The sequence below is a fragment of the Lolium rigidum genome, chromosome 1 (genome assembly GCF_022539505.1).
Source record: "Lolium rigidum isolate FL_2022 chromosome 1, APGP_CSIRO_Lrig_0.1, whole genome shotgun sequence".
In the NCBI taxonomy this organism is placed as follows: domain Eukaryota; kingdom Viridiplantae; phylum Streptophyta; class Magnoliopsida; order Poales; family Poaceae; genus Lolium; species Lolium rigidum.
In genome coordinates, this window is record NC_061508.1 from 359,498,705 (window position 1) to 359,513,335 (window position 14,631).

The window sequence follows — 14,631 nt, forward strand, 5'->3', positions numbered from 1 at the left end:
GAAGCTGGTTTTGATGAGCATGATATTTTTAGTCCCCCAAGCATGGAGGAGAAAATTTACTTTGATGATACTTTACCTCCTATATATGATGATTACAATGATGACTATCATATTTTCGGTCCACCTACTATTGAGGAGAAGATTAATTATGATTACAATATGCCTCCTATATATGATGATTATGGTGATGAGAATAATAATGATAGCTATTTTATTGAATTTGCTCCCACTACAATTAATAGTAATGACTATGCTTATGTGAAGAGTAATAACTTTATGCATGTAGCTCATGATAAGAATGTTTCATGTGATAGTTATATTGTTGAGTTTGTTCATGATGCTACTGGAAGTTATTATGAGAGAGGGAAACATGGTTATATGCATCTTAATAATATTAAGTTTCCCCTCTTTATGATGAGAATCTTGAAGTTGCGCTTGTGTTACTTTTCTATGCTTGTTGCATTATGCCTACATGACTTGTTTATTTACAAGATTCCTTTTCATAGGAAGTGGGTTAGACTTAAAAGTGTTTCTTATTTGCTTTTGATGCTCTCTTTTGCTTCAACTCTTATTTCTTGCACGAGCATCATTAAAATTACTGAGCCCATCTTAATGGCTATAAAGAAAGCACTTTTTGGGAGATAACCCATGTTCTTATTTTGCTACTGTTTTGTTGTGTCTTGGAAGTTGTTACTACCGTAGAAACCTCTCCTTATCTTTATTTTATTGCATTGTTGTGCCAAGTAAAGTCTTTGATAGAAGGTTGATACTAGATTTGGATTTCTGCGCAGAAACAGATGTCTAGCTGTCACCAATTTGAGTAGATCTCTCTGTAGGAAACTCAGAAAAATCTGCGAAAATTCATGAGTGATCCTCAGATATGTACGCAACTTTCATTCAATTTGAGCTTCTTCATCTGAGAATGTTAACTGCCTCTAAAAAATTTGTCTTTACGAACTGTTCTGTTTTGACAGATTCTGCCTTTTATTTCGCATTGCCTCTTTTACTGTGTTGAATGGATTTCTTTGCTCCATTAACTTTCAGTAGCTTTGGGTAATGTCCAGAAGTGTTAGAAATGATTGTGTCCTCTCTGAATATGTGAATTTTTGATTATGCGCTAACCCTCTAATGAGTTTGTTTTGAGTTTGGTGTGGAGGAAGTTTTCAAGGGTCAAGAGAGGAGGATGATATAATATGATCAAGAAGAGTGAAAAGTCTAAGCTTGGGGATGCCCCCGTGGTTCATCCCTGCATATTTCAAGAAGACCCAAGCATCTAAGCTTGGGGATGCCCAAGGCATCCCCTTCTTCATCGACAACTTATCTGGTCACCTCTAGTGAAACTATATTTTTATTCCGTCACATCTTATGTGCTTTACTTGGAGCGTCTGTATGCTTTTATTTTTGTTTTTGTTTGAATAAACTCGGATCCTAGCATTCTTTGTGTGGTAGAAAGACACGCTCCGCAGTTTCATATGAACACTGGTGTTCTTAGCTTTACTTTTAATGTTCATGGCGAAGGTTGAAAACTGCTTCGTTCATTGCTATTTGGTTGGAAACAGAAAATGCTCCATGTGGTAATTGGTATATTGTCTTGAATAATTTGATACTTGGCAATTGTTTTGAGTTCTCAAATAGATCATGTTTAAGCTCTTGCATCATGTAGATTGAACCTATTAGTGGAGAATTACCGTAGAGCTTGTTGAAATTTGGTTTGCATGATTGGTCTCTCTAAAAGTCTAGATATTTTCTGGTAAAAGTGTTTGAACAACAAGGAGACAGTGTAGAGTCTTATAATGCTTGCAATATGTTCTTATGTAAGTTTTGTTGTACCGGTTCATACTTGTGTTTGCTTCAAACAACCTTGCTAGCAAAAGCCTTGTACTGAGAGGGAATGCTTCTCGTGCATCCAAAACCTTGAGCCAAAACCTATGCCATTTGTGTCCACCATAACTACCTACTATGTGATATTTTTCTGCCATTCCAAGTAAAGTTCTTGCGTGCTACCTTTAAAATTTCATTCCTTGTCTTTGCAATACATAGCTCATGGGAAAATAGCTTAAAAAATTGTGGTATTGAATATGTTGCTTATGTATCTTATTTCTTATAAGTTGCTTGTTGAGCGGTAACCATGTTTCTGGGGATGCCATCAACTGTTACACCTTTGTTGGATATCATGTGAGTTGCTATGCATGTTCGTCTTGTCTGAATAAGGGTGATTTATCATGATTAAATGGTTTGAGTATGCATATTGTTAGAGAAGAACATTGGGCCGCCAACCGAAGCCATGTATCATGGTGGAAGTTTCAGTTTGGACATCGATCCTCAATCTCTTATGAGAATATTATCTGCTGTTGAATGCTTAAGCATTAAAGAGGAGTCCATTATCTGTTTTCTATGTTTTCCCGGTACGGATGTCCTTAAGTTGAGATCTATCAAAAACGAGAAATCAAATGCGATCTATCTCCTTGGACCTCTGTACAGGTGACATAGAGGTACCCCTTTGTGACACTTGGTTGAAACATATGTAATGCAATGATAATCCATGGAAATCCCAGCTAATTAGGACAAGGTGCGAGCACTATTGGTATTCTATGCATGAGGCTTGCAACTTATAGGATGTCTTATGCATAACACATATGAATTATTACTACCGTTGACAAAATTGTTTCCATGTTTCCAAAATAAAAAGCTCTAGCACAAGAGTAATCCCTGCTTCCCTCTGCGAAGGGCCTTTCTTTTACTCTATGTTGAGTCAGTTTACCTACTTCTTTTTATCTTAGAAGCAAACACTTGTGTCAACTGTGTGCATTAATTCCTACATACTTGCTTATTTGCATTCATCATATTACTTTGTGTTGACAATTATCCATGAGATAAACATGTTGAAGTTGAAAGCAATTGCTGAAACTTATATCTTCCTTTGTGTTGCTTCAAAACCTTCTATTAAGAATCTATTGCTTTATGAGTTAACTCCTATGCAAGACTTATTGATGCTTGTCTTGAAAGTACTATTCATGAAAAGTCTTTGCTATATGATCAGTTGTTTAGTCATTATCTTTACCATTGCTTTGAATCACTTCATTCATCTCATATGCTTTACAATAGTATTGATCAAGATTATGATAGTAGCATGTCACTTCAGAAATTATCCTTGTTATCATTTACCTACTCGAGGGCGAGTAGGAACTAAGCTTGGGGATGCTTGATACGTCTCCAACGTATCTATAATTTCTTATGTTCCATGCTAGTTTTATGACAATACCTACATGTTTTATATGCACTTTATATCATATTATGGCATTTATTGGACTAACCTATTAACAAGATACCACAGTGCCAGTTTCTGTTTATTATGTCTGTTTATTGCAGAAAAGGCCCAAAATACAAAGTGCTCGGAAAAATCCAGAAAAATCACAGAAATTCTATTTCGCCAGAAGACTTACGGAGCCAGAAGGGCCAGGCCAGAGGAGGCCAAGGGCCTCCTCCCCATCAGCCGGCGCGGCCAGGAGGGGGGCCGCCCCACCCTATGGTGTGGGCCCCTCGGGACTCCACCGACGCTGCCCTTTCGCCTATATAATCCCTCGCGACGCGAAAACCCTACATCAATCAATCATACTCCAGAAAGACTCCAGGGGCGCCGCCGCCATCGCGAAACTCCGTTTCGGGGGACAGAAGTCTCTGTTCCGGCACGCCGCCGGGACGGGGAATTGCCCCCGGAGTCATCTCCATCGACACCACCTCCATCTTCATCGTTGTTGCTGTCTCCCATGATGAGGAGGGAGTAGTTCTCCCCCGAGGCTGAGGGCTCTACCGGTAGCTATGTGGTTCATCTCTCTCCCATGGTGTGATCTTTATGTGATCATGAGCTTTGTAATCTAGTTGAATATGTAGATGTTACTCTTGTCTATTATGCACTCTAGAGGTTACTTTAATATGAAATTCGGATTCACTCTCCACGGTGTGACGGTGACTGATACGTCTCCGACGTATCGATAATTTCTTATGTTCCATGCCACATTATTGATGATATCTACATGTTTTATACATACTTTATGTCATATTTATGCGTTTTCCGGAACTAACCTATTGACGAGATGCCGAAGGGCCAGTTGCTGTTTTCTGCTGTTTTTGGTTCCAGAAATCATAGTAATGAAATATTCTCGGAATCGGACGAAATCAACGCCCAGCATCCTATTTTTCCCGGAAGGTTCCAGAGCATCGAAGAAGTACCGGAGAGGAGCACTGGGGGCCCCACACGCCACCCTGGCGCGGCCAGAGGGGGGGGCGCGCCCCCCTAGTGTGTTTAGGGCCCACCAGGCCCCCTCCGAGGCTGCCCTTCCGCCTACTTAAGGTCTCCGTCGCGAAAACCCTATTACGTTCGACGAAACCAGAGAAAACCTTCCAGAGCCGCCGCCATCGCGAAGCCAAGATCTGGGGGACAGGAGTCTCCGTTCCGCACGCCGCCGGGATGGGGAAGTGCCCCCGGAAGGCTCCTCCATCGACACCACCGCCATCTTCATCAACGCCGCTGTCTCCCATGAGGAGGGAGTAGTTCTCCATCGAGGCTCGGGGTTGTACCTGTAGCTATGTGGTTCATCTCTCTCCTATGTACTTCAATACAATAATCTCATGAGCTGCCTTACATGATTGAGATTCATATGATGATGCTTGTAATCTAGATGTCATTATGCTAGTCAAGTGGGTTTTACTTATGTGATCTCCGGAGACTCCTTGTCCCACGTGTGTAAAGGTGACAAGTGTGTGCACCGTGTGGGTCTCTTAGGCTATATTTCACGTGAATACTTATTCACCGTTATGAATGGCATAGTGAAGTGCTTATTTATATCCCTTTATGATTGCAATGTGTTTTGTATCACAATTTATCTGTGTGCTACTCTAGTGATGTTATTAAAGTAGTTTATTCCTCCCGCACGGTGTAATGGTGACAGTGTGTGCATCGTGTAGTACTTGGCGTAGGCTATGATTGTGATCTCTTGTAGATTATGAAGTTAACTATTGCTATGATGGTATTGATGTGATCTATGCCTCCTTTCGTAGTGTGAAGGTGACAGTGTGCATGCTATGTTAGTACTTGGTTTGGTTATGTTGATCTGTCATGCACTCTAAGGTTATTTAAATATGAACATTGAATATTGTGGAGCTTGTTAACTCCGGCATTGAGGGTTCGTGTAATCCTACACAGTTAGTGGTGTTCATCATCCAACAAGAGAGTGTAGAGTCTAGCATCTATCTATTTATTCGTTATGTGATCAATGTTGAGAGTGTCCACTAGTGAAAGTATGATCCCTAGGCCTTGTTCCTAAATACTGCTATCGCTGTTTGTTTATCGTTTTCTCGCATCTACACTTCCTGCAATATTACCACCATCAACCACACACCAGTCCTGGACAGCAAAGCACTTTTCTGGTGTCGTTGCTACTGCTCACATTTATTCATACCACCTGTATTTCACTATCTCTTCGCCGAACTAGTGCACCTATTAGGTGTGTTGGGGACACAAGAGACTTCTTGCTTTGTGGTTGCAGGGTTGCATGAGAGGGATATCTTTGACCTCTTCCTCCACGAGTTCGATAAACTTTGGGTGATCCACTTAAGGGAAACTTGCTGCTGTTCTACAAACCTCTGCTCTTGGAGGCCCAACACTGTCTACAAGAATAGAAGCACCCGTAGACATCAAGCACTTTTCTGGCGCCGTTGCCGGGGAGGAAAGGTAAAAGGCACTCATACTTCGTGTAATATCCCAGGTATTGGGGTTACAAAAATAGAGGAAACAGATGTGTGCATTGCATTCATGCATAGAAAATCTGGGGAATTTTCGCGCTTTAAAGTAAAACAGTCACGATGAGTCGAAGTTTCACTTGACCTTGGTGGAATTGAAGTAGCTCATCAAGTCAAGCGCTATAAACTTCAATGTGACTTTGTTAAAACCTTGTTTTGGGTAGAGATGATTTGATCTAAGGGGTTAGATCAAATGGAATTAAAACCAACACAAGAACATATGAATCAAGGAACAATTATTGGATCTTATTAAAGATCATAACATTGAATTCCTTGCCATAACCTATGAACATCAATCTATTTGGAAATCAAGTAACAATAATTGGAGAAACTATTCTTCACTTATCTTCTCCATGTCTTAAACTAACCCATGCACTTATCATAAACCCTATGATACCCATTATACTTCAGTCTTGGAAACAAGACAAAGAGATCCAACTAAGAAATATATATCCTTCTCTATTCCATGTTAATATACATCAAACCTAGAGAGGTGAGAGTTCTACTATAATTATTAGAGAAGCAATAACTAACCTTGAGCTAAGCCTTGGATATGCATCTATATATTCAAATCATTATCTTTGAGAGAAACCCTAGAATAACTATTCATTTATGAGGGATCTCAAGCTAAGGTGTTACATTCAAGAAAGTTAAGCCAACACTTGAATGTGAGGGAGAAAACTATCCATATACCCAGATGATAATATCAACATTGTTTAAGTAGAACCCTAACAGAATATCTCGGGCATTCTCCTGGGATAAAATCTATTGAGACAACCATAGCCATGTCCACCCAAGAAACTATAAGAGAGATATTATACCCTAGTTGATCAAGACAATACTTGATCATGGAAGTGAGAAACCTATTTAATGAGAGATCCTTAGGAAGCCAAACCTTGATCATTATTAATTAAGTGATGATCATAAACCCTAAGAACTTGAGGTATGGAGAATAAACCCTAACAGGATAAGTAGATCTCATTCACCACATGAAATCATAGGGAGGTAACTAGTAGGCAACCCTAGGCTTATATTCCAACCTTAACTTGTGATTCAATTGGTGATCATAAGTAGAACTCTACCATATCTACATTCCACATATTCTTCATTTAAGAAACATAAGAAAACCTTAGAGTAAAACTCTATACTTTATATGGTGAGAAACCATATATCCATATGACCAAAGTTAACTATAAAAAGAACTATAACCAATGTAGTTACTTAAATGATAAATTGAGGTTAACAATAGAAGCCAATTGGTAGAAGATAAAACTTATTCTCAAGTCCTTAGTAACTAAAGGAGAACAGAAACAATTAAGCAAGTACCCATATTACCTTGGTTAGGAGAGATTAAAACCTAGCGAGATGCAATATGATGCCATCTCACTTCTACAAACCAGAATTAAATCTCAACCCTAGTTTGAGTATCACTTGGGTGATCACAACTAAACCCTAAACTACAATTAAGTTCCAATCCATGTATCATTAGATAAATAGCAATATAATCCTACAAGTGCACTCTATTTAAATCCTGTATTTAATTATGGAACATAAGATGAATCTAGTGTTAAGTCTTATAATTGAAACTAAATGGGTAGCTAACAACCACTTATTTCCATATATCAAAACCAAACCATGATGAGAGTAGTACCTACTCTAAATATTTTAAGGTGTTACTAAACTACCATATAAAGACTACACTTGGAAGTAATTCAAGTAGAATTTCCAAATTCATTATAACCTAGTTATGCCCATAAAATAATAGACAAGTAATAGCATTCTCAAATAATAGATAAAGCCCTTAGAGATATTTTAGTGCATGAAATCATATGCACATGACTAAATTCTCAAATAAGAATCAAGTCATAATAATAACCTATAAAGCACTTGGTGTACAAATTATCAACTCCAATCATTCAAAAGGGAGTTGTGTTCCAAATATAGAAGAAATGGGAAATTAAAATAAATACCTAAAATATTACCTAATTTAAACATTGTCATAAGGCTCACATATTGAATGTGATTCATAAAATAATGCAGTAATGCATGTATCCTTTTCTTAATCCTAAAGAACTTCAAATTATAAACTACCTGCCTGGTATAAAATTATTTAAGTTTAAATTAAAAACAGAATGTAAAATAGAAAAGGAAAACAGAAAATAAAACAGAAAAGAAATAAGAGAAGAAAGAAAAGCTTACCTGGACTCACCTGGCCGCAGAAGCCCAGCAAGGCAGCCCAGCAGCAGCCCAGAACCGACCCACCTAGCAGCCCAATACCCCTTCGTTACAAAAAAAATCTCGAGGACGAGCTCGTCCTCATCTCCTCCGAGCACTGGAGGCCACCTCAACGCCGTGATCTCCTTCTCCCCCTCGCTGGCGTTCTCTCCTCGCTCGGCGTCGTGACGAGGCACCCTGGCGCCATATAAAAGCTCCACGACGTGCCCGAGCCTCGGTTTCTTTCTCCCTTGCCCAATTTCTTCTCAGTGACGAAACCTAGCTCGCCGGTCACCATTACCGCCGGAGATTTAAGCCTTCCCTATCCATGCCAAGCACACCATCGTGACCACCGTACTCGACTTACTACGCCCACGGGAAGAATCGAGAAGAAGCTTCCCCAATCAAGCGAATTTCGGCATTTCCTTTCGCGGTGGCTCACCGGAATCCGTGACCATGTCGTCGACTCCGACAACCCCGCGCTTCACCAAGCATATCCACGTGTTCCTGGTGAGCTAGCGCTTCTTCTGAGCATTTTATTGCATCCACGCACCCTCTGTAGCCCTCACTCGAAATCTCGCCGGAGTGCTCCGCCACGGACATGGTTACCGGCGATGCTCCGGTGAGCTACCCAAGAAACCAACAACACCATCGTGTTCAGCGAGTCGAGGGGAGTCGGTAGAGCTTCATTTCGCGTCCGGGGGTGCCAGAAATCGGCGGCGCCACCCTCCACTGGCCGCCGGCGTCAAGCCGCCGGCGAGTGGGTGACGTGGCCGTGGGCCTCCCCATGTTGACTTGGTCTTTGCCTGCGCGGCAAACGACCTAGTCTGGGGTCCCACATGTCTGCGTCTGTGGGTACAAACCCAACCGGTACCTTTAGTATTTACAGTTATTTCAATATTCCAGAAAATAGCAGAAACTTTTAAAAATTCATATCTAATTCAAATTAACTCGGAAAATTATAAATAAGATATCAAAATTCTTTGAAAAAAAAATCCTATTCAAAATATACTCCCTCCGTTCCTTTCTATAGTGCCTATAGATTTTTGGCATTTGTTTCAGAATATAAGGTTTTAGCTTAGATTTTTTTCAATTACCCCCTCCCCGTTCAGCTCCCAAATCGTTCAGCTCCCAAATGTGTTATGGTAAGTTAGGAAGATATGGATTTCCCAAATTTTACGTTGATCTCAAATCGTTCAGCTAGGGGTCTTGTGTAAAAAATACTCTTGTGCTAATTTCCGTGCCAAAAAACTATAGGCACTATAGAATGGAATAGAGGGAGTAATATGCAATTTTTATTTTTAATAAAAATTCAATTATTTAATACTTGTTAATTAAGCCCTATTTAATAATTCTAAATTGAATAAAAAACTTCTATAATTAGGAAAACTACCTAAAATAAATAAAAACCAGAAAGTGAATAAGGAAAACATTAAAATTAATTTTCCTTTACTATTAACTTATTAAATTATTATCAGAAGGATTTAAACCCTGATTAATAAATACCTTAATTATTAATTCATTGAAAATAATAAAATGCCAAATCCAATATCAATTTTATTTCAAAGTTATTAATAACTTCAATCTTAAAGTGAAGTTATTAATTCAAGAACTTTAGGGTATTTAGAAACCCTAAATTCATAAGTAATAGAACCAGGAACTCATCATTTTATATGGAACCCTAAAACCCTAATTCAATTATACACCAAACCCTAGCTCCAATAATTCATTTGAAACCTAATTCACTTCTACAACCAAAACCCTAGATCCTCACAAGTGACCATAGTGTTCTATTTTCATGCATAGAACCATAGTAGCAACTGAATACTTGTCCTGGCCACATAAAATGTAGAAGACCTATTACTAATATATGGGTATCCCATGTGTTCATCCTCATCAGACCTAAATAATCAATAGGGTCAACCAAGTGTAAACCCTAGAACCTATTACCAAACAACCATCCTTAATTATCCATGCTTAGCATCACACCATTGTGAGGAATGTAAATAGTAATCATACCTAATATCTTGCATTACATACCATATTCCACTAAACCCTACTAGTACTTCATAATTATAAACCATCCTATTTAGGATCCAATAATTCTTTACTTAGGAAGATGAAATATCAAACCTAAGACAACCTCAACCTTAATTGTATATACTTCTTATTACTTAAGAAGTATGTTCTTCAAAAGTTATTCCTTTGAAGATAAACAAAGAATCATCTTCAACCCTGCCTATATAGGACCTATAAACCACTAGCTAGCTATCACCAACAAGATGAAACCAATCTTGATAGCAACCATTGTATGAACAAATGTTTAGGATGCCTAGGCATAACTCAACCCTACTCTAGCTATTGATGAATCCAACTCTGTTGTGATCCATCTAATATTTACTCTAGAACCCAACTAAAACCATAATAAACCAGTAGACTTCCACAACCTTAATTATTATACTTGTTCTTTATTAAGAACATGTTCTTCAAAAGTTATTCTTTTGAAGTATATGATAATTAATCATTAACCATGCCATATAGTACAAAAACTGACCACTATTCTTTACTTGTTAACATTAAGCCAAATATCATTCTTTGTGTGCTCAATTGATTACTATGCCTTATTATCTACCTGTTTATAATACCAAGTAATCACACCTGAATAATAACCTTGTATGTGAATCACTCTAAAAGTGCAACACACCCTGAACCAATCATTACCACTCACTAATCCTAAATCATCGGGGTTAGGTCACGCTTAGAGCGATTGCATCTCATACTTATGCATTATTGCATCTTTGCCAATCTTTTAAACATCGTCCTTACCGGACGATGATGCTATTTCAGAATTTGGAGTTATTGCGTATCGAAGACCTTGCTCGCATAATCTTGCGGTCAAGAAAGGCAAGTTCATCACTTGCTCATGTCATTTGAGTATTTCTATCAAATTACTTGCAAAGTATTATGGTTATCACTATTGCATAAAAATCAAAACCACTACTTTCATAACTATGAATATGACTATGTGGTGGGCAATGGAACCATGGATTGTGTTGATATGGTGGAGGTTCCATTGCACGGGCTTATATCCATCTAGGATTAAACAACAAATGTCGCCGATGATTCTTGTGCCGTAATACCCGTGTTAACCATAAGATCCGGAGTGGGACGGAGTAGTCAAAAGTGTTTCCACCTCTCATTCATCAACGGATGCGCTTTACCGTAGACACTTGTATTTGTCGGGGCAAGCGGTGAGGCTGGGAAGCCTCTAAGTCCCCACGGCATAGCGTCCGTAGACACTTGTCGACTCGAAGAACAAGCTGTAGGGTGGGGAAGCCTTAAGTCCCCACGGTATTGCGGTCTATGATGGGTTGCGGCTACCGGCGAAGGAGTTTGGTTCGATCCCAAACTGTCGTCGTGGTCGGGGTCCACCCGTGAGTGGGAATAATGGGACCGGCGAGGACCCAGGGTCGGGGCATGCAACAAAGGGTGGGTGTTCGAGGTAGCGGAGGAACATGATTGGCTAGACCTTATACCGGGCCTCACACCATAGGAAGTGTGGACGGAGCTCGCGGCTCGGTTGGCACCAAGGTTAAGATCTCTTATGGGTAAAGCAACACACCTCTGCGAGTGTAAAGAACCGTGACCTGTCACTCCCTGTTCCGGGATATGGAGCTCGCGAACGCGGCCGGAAAGGAGCTCCATGAAGTTCTAGTAAACCGGTGAAGGTCGACGGACATAGTTCTTCCGAATAAAAGCAATCTTTTGAAGAAATGGTTATGAAAACTTGCATTGGTATTAGACTTTCTGGTCTAATGCTGTAGCTAGTGCATTAAACACCTCTTTCCTATAATGAACTTGTTGAGTACGCTCGTACTCATCCCACTCTTAAATCCCCTGCTTAGATATGGAGGTATCGAAGGAGGATCTACAATACAACTCGAAGGCCGAGGAGTCAACAACTACTTCACGAGACAGGACCTTGTCAGAAGAGTCAGATACCTCATCCAACAAGGAGAAAACCTAGTATAGCCATAGAAGGGAACTAGCTTCCTAAACTTAGCTCCTATTTAGCTAGAATCTACTCATAGCCTCTGTAGCTAGTTAAATACTCTACAAATAGAGTTCGTGTTAGGTTTAGACCACGAGTCGTTCTTCTGGAGTTTATTTGCAGTTTTACCTCATTGTAAAGTAGGAGGCTGTGATGATCTTATGTAACAGAGTCAATGTTGTAATTCTATAGACATGCCTTGGACCCGCATATGTTTCGTTGTACCACTCTGAGCGATATAATACTAGTGGAACGGTGTTTCATTGGTGTTATATCAGACTTGCATACTACACCATGCAGTGGTATGCCGGGTCACCACAGTTGGTATCAGAGCAAATGCTTTGACCCTAGGATTAAAAAACTCTTTAAAAGAGACCTATAGGATTGGTAGTTAAGGATGGCACCCGCAGGGTATGGGCACGGGTGGAGCCACCCCATACCCGTGCCCATCACCTTCAATCTTGCCCATCACCCGTACCCATACCCGTCAACGGGTACAAGTTTTTCCCATACCCGTCACCCGGCAGGGTAAATGGGTACCCGTGGGTAAAAAATACCCACGTTTACAACACATCAAGTTGAGTAAAAAGTACTCGTAAGCGACACCATATAACCATAATAATTTATAAACAACAATACATACTTGTGAACATCAGCATATTACAAACAAAAACAAATTCTCCTAAACAACATCAGTACATCACTTCCCACACACGGCAACGCATCATAAATGAAAACTGTAACACACAATCAAATATAGTAGCAAATAGTCATCACTTTAAGTTCACAAACTCACAAAGTATAGAGGTAATTTGACCGTACACAAGGCCAGAAAATAAGCATTACAATAAAGTCTCAACAATATAAAGTTCAACCAAAATAAACTAGAGGTATCCAGTAGTGGCCTAACAAAGACGTTGGCACAATGTTTATTTAATCTTGACCAGGACTTCACGAGACCATGCCTCCACACATCTCAAAGGGTCAAGTCCTAGTGGGAAAAGGAATACATTCACGTGTTAGAATTTGCATTGTATAGATGCACTCAAATAGTCAAGTTGGTAATTACTAACCTCCACCCCCTCTTGGATGTCTTGAAGGCAAGTCCAAAAGCTAGCGTCTCCTTTAATAGAATCTAGAACAAAGAATTCACACACACATGAAAGACATTATTAGTAGTGGTTACGTAAAAGAGAAAATATGAACAAACTAATATATTTATGTACCTTGGAATTTGTTTCTAAGCCAATCTTGGGAGCACATCAAAGCCTCCAACATATCAGGTGTTAGGCGGCTTCTATGCTCACTAAGTATTCTACCACTTGTGCTAAAGGCTGACTCCGAAGCAACTGTTGTCACAGGAATAGCAAAAACATCTCTTGTGACCTTCCTTAATGTTGGATACCTTAGTCCATCTACTTTCCACCAATTTAACACATTGAAAGTTTCCGTGTAAGGCACTAAGGCATCTGACAAGTACATCTCTATTTCACTTTGTAGCCTAGCCGTTGCGGGACTTTGCTTCGCAACAATTTCATTGAATATATTCATGATGGCAGGAGTTTTTGAAGAAATCAATTCTTCACATGGTTGATATTCATTTTCTTCCACTGTATACTCCTCCAGCAATGCATGCAGTCTACCAACTAAATCATCAACCAACTCAATACACTCATAAGAAGCTGGCTCAATTCCATGGAGCATGGCAAAACAAGCTGTCAACATTTGCTTCTTGTATCGAGGATCGAGAAGTGTAGCCATCCCCATCAGACCTTGAATGTCCGTCCAATACTTATCAAATTTGGTAGTCATTTCTTCTGACATATTTTTGATAATTGGGTTGCTAGAAGTGCCCCACAGTCTCATTTTCATTTTAATCTCACATATTTTGGGGAAGTAAATATTAGCAGTCACGTACTTAGTTCCCGAGAAAAGCTTAGTTATATCATAGAATAATTTAAGTTTATCTACCACATCTGTAGCAAACTCCCATTCTTCATTAGTAGGTAAACACTCATACTGCTTGTCAGTTTGCTTTGCACGTTCAAAAACAGCTCTATATGGCAAAGCTACTTCTAGCATCTCAAATGTAGAGTTCCACCTAGTTTTGCAATCAAGGATCAACTTTTTTGTTATTTTCACTTTCTTAAATTTTGCCATGTCTTCAAACTTCTCTATCCTTTTCCCTGTGGCCGTCCAATATGCCACACTTTCCCTAATGTTTACTATTGCTGACTTCATAACATCCAACCCATCCTTAACTATGAGATTCAATATGTGTGCACAACAACGCATATGCAGCAAAGTACCTTCCAAAGGGAGCTTCTTCTTCCCTATCTTCCCCACGATCATCTCAATTGCCTTGTCATTGGTGGTGCAATTGTCCACTGTCACGGATATTAATTTTTCATCAATATTCCATTCAAGCAGGGAGTCGTAGAGCTCTTGACATATCACATCAGCAGTATGTGGAGCGGGAACATATATAAACCTACAGTATTCAACATATTGTCAAAAACAGCAACACATTATAAACAGCAGCACACACTATACAAGAGCACATCGAA

The 14,631-nt window shown here is 39.6% G+C and overlaps 1 long non-coding RNA gene across 1 annotated transcript; it reads right to left on the reverse strand.

The window, feature by feature from the left end:
• Positions 1-12,999: 12,999 nt before the first annotated feature.
• On the reverse strand, positions 13,000-14,410 carry LOC124684714. Its single transcript, XR_006997127.1, has 3 exons — positions 14,374-14,410; positions 13,138-13,199; positions 13,000-13,055 (listed from the first exon to the last, which is right to left on the reverse strand). It is a non-coding gene; the product is annotated as an uncharacterized LOC124684714 (long non-coding RNA).
• Positions 14,411-14,631: the final 221 nt, after the last annotated feature.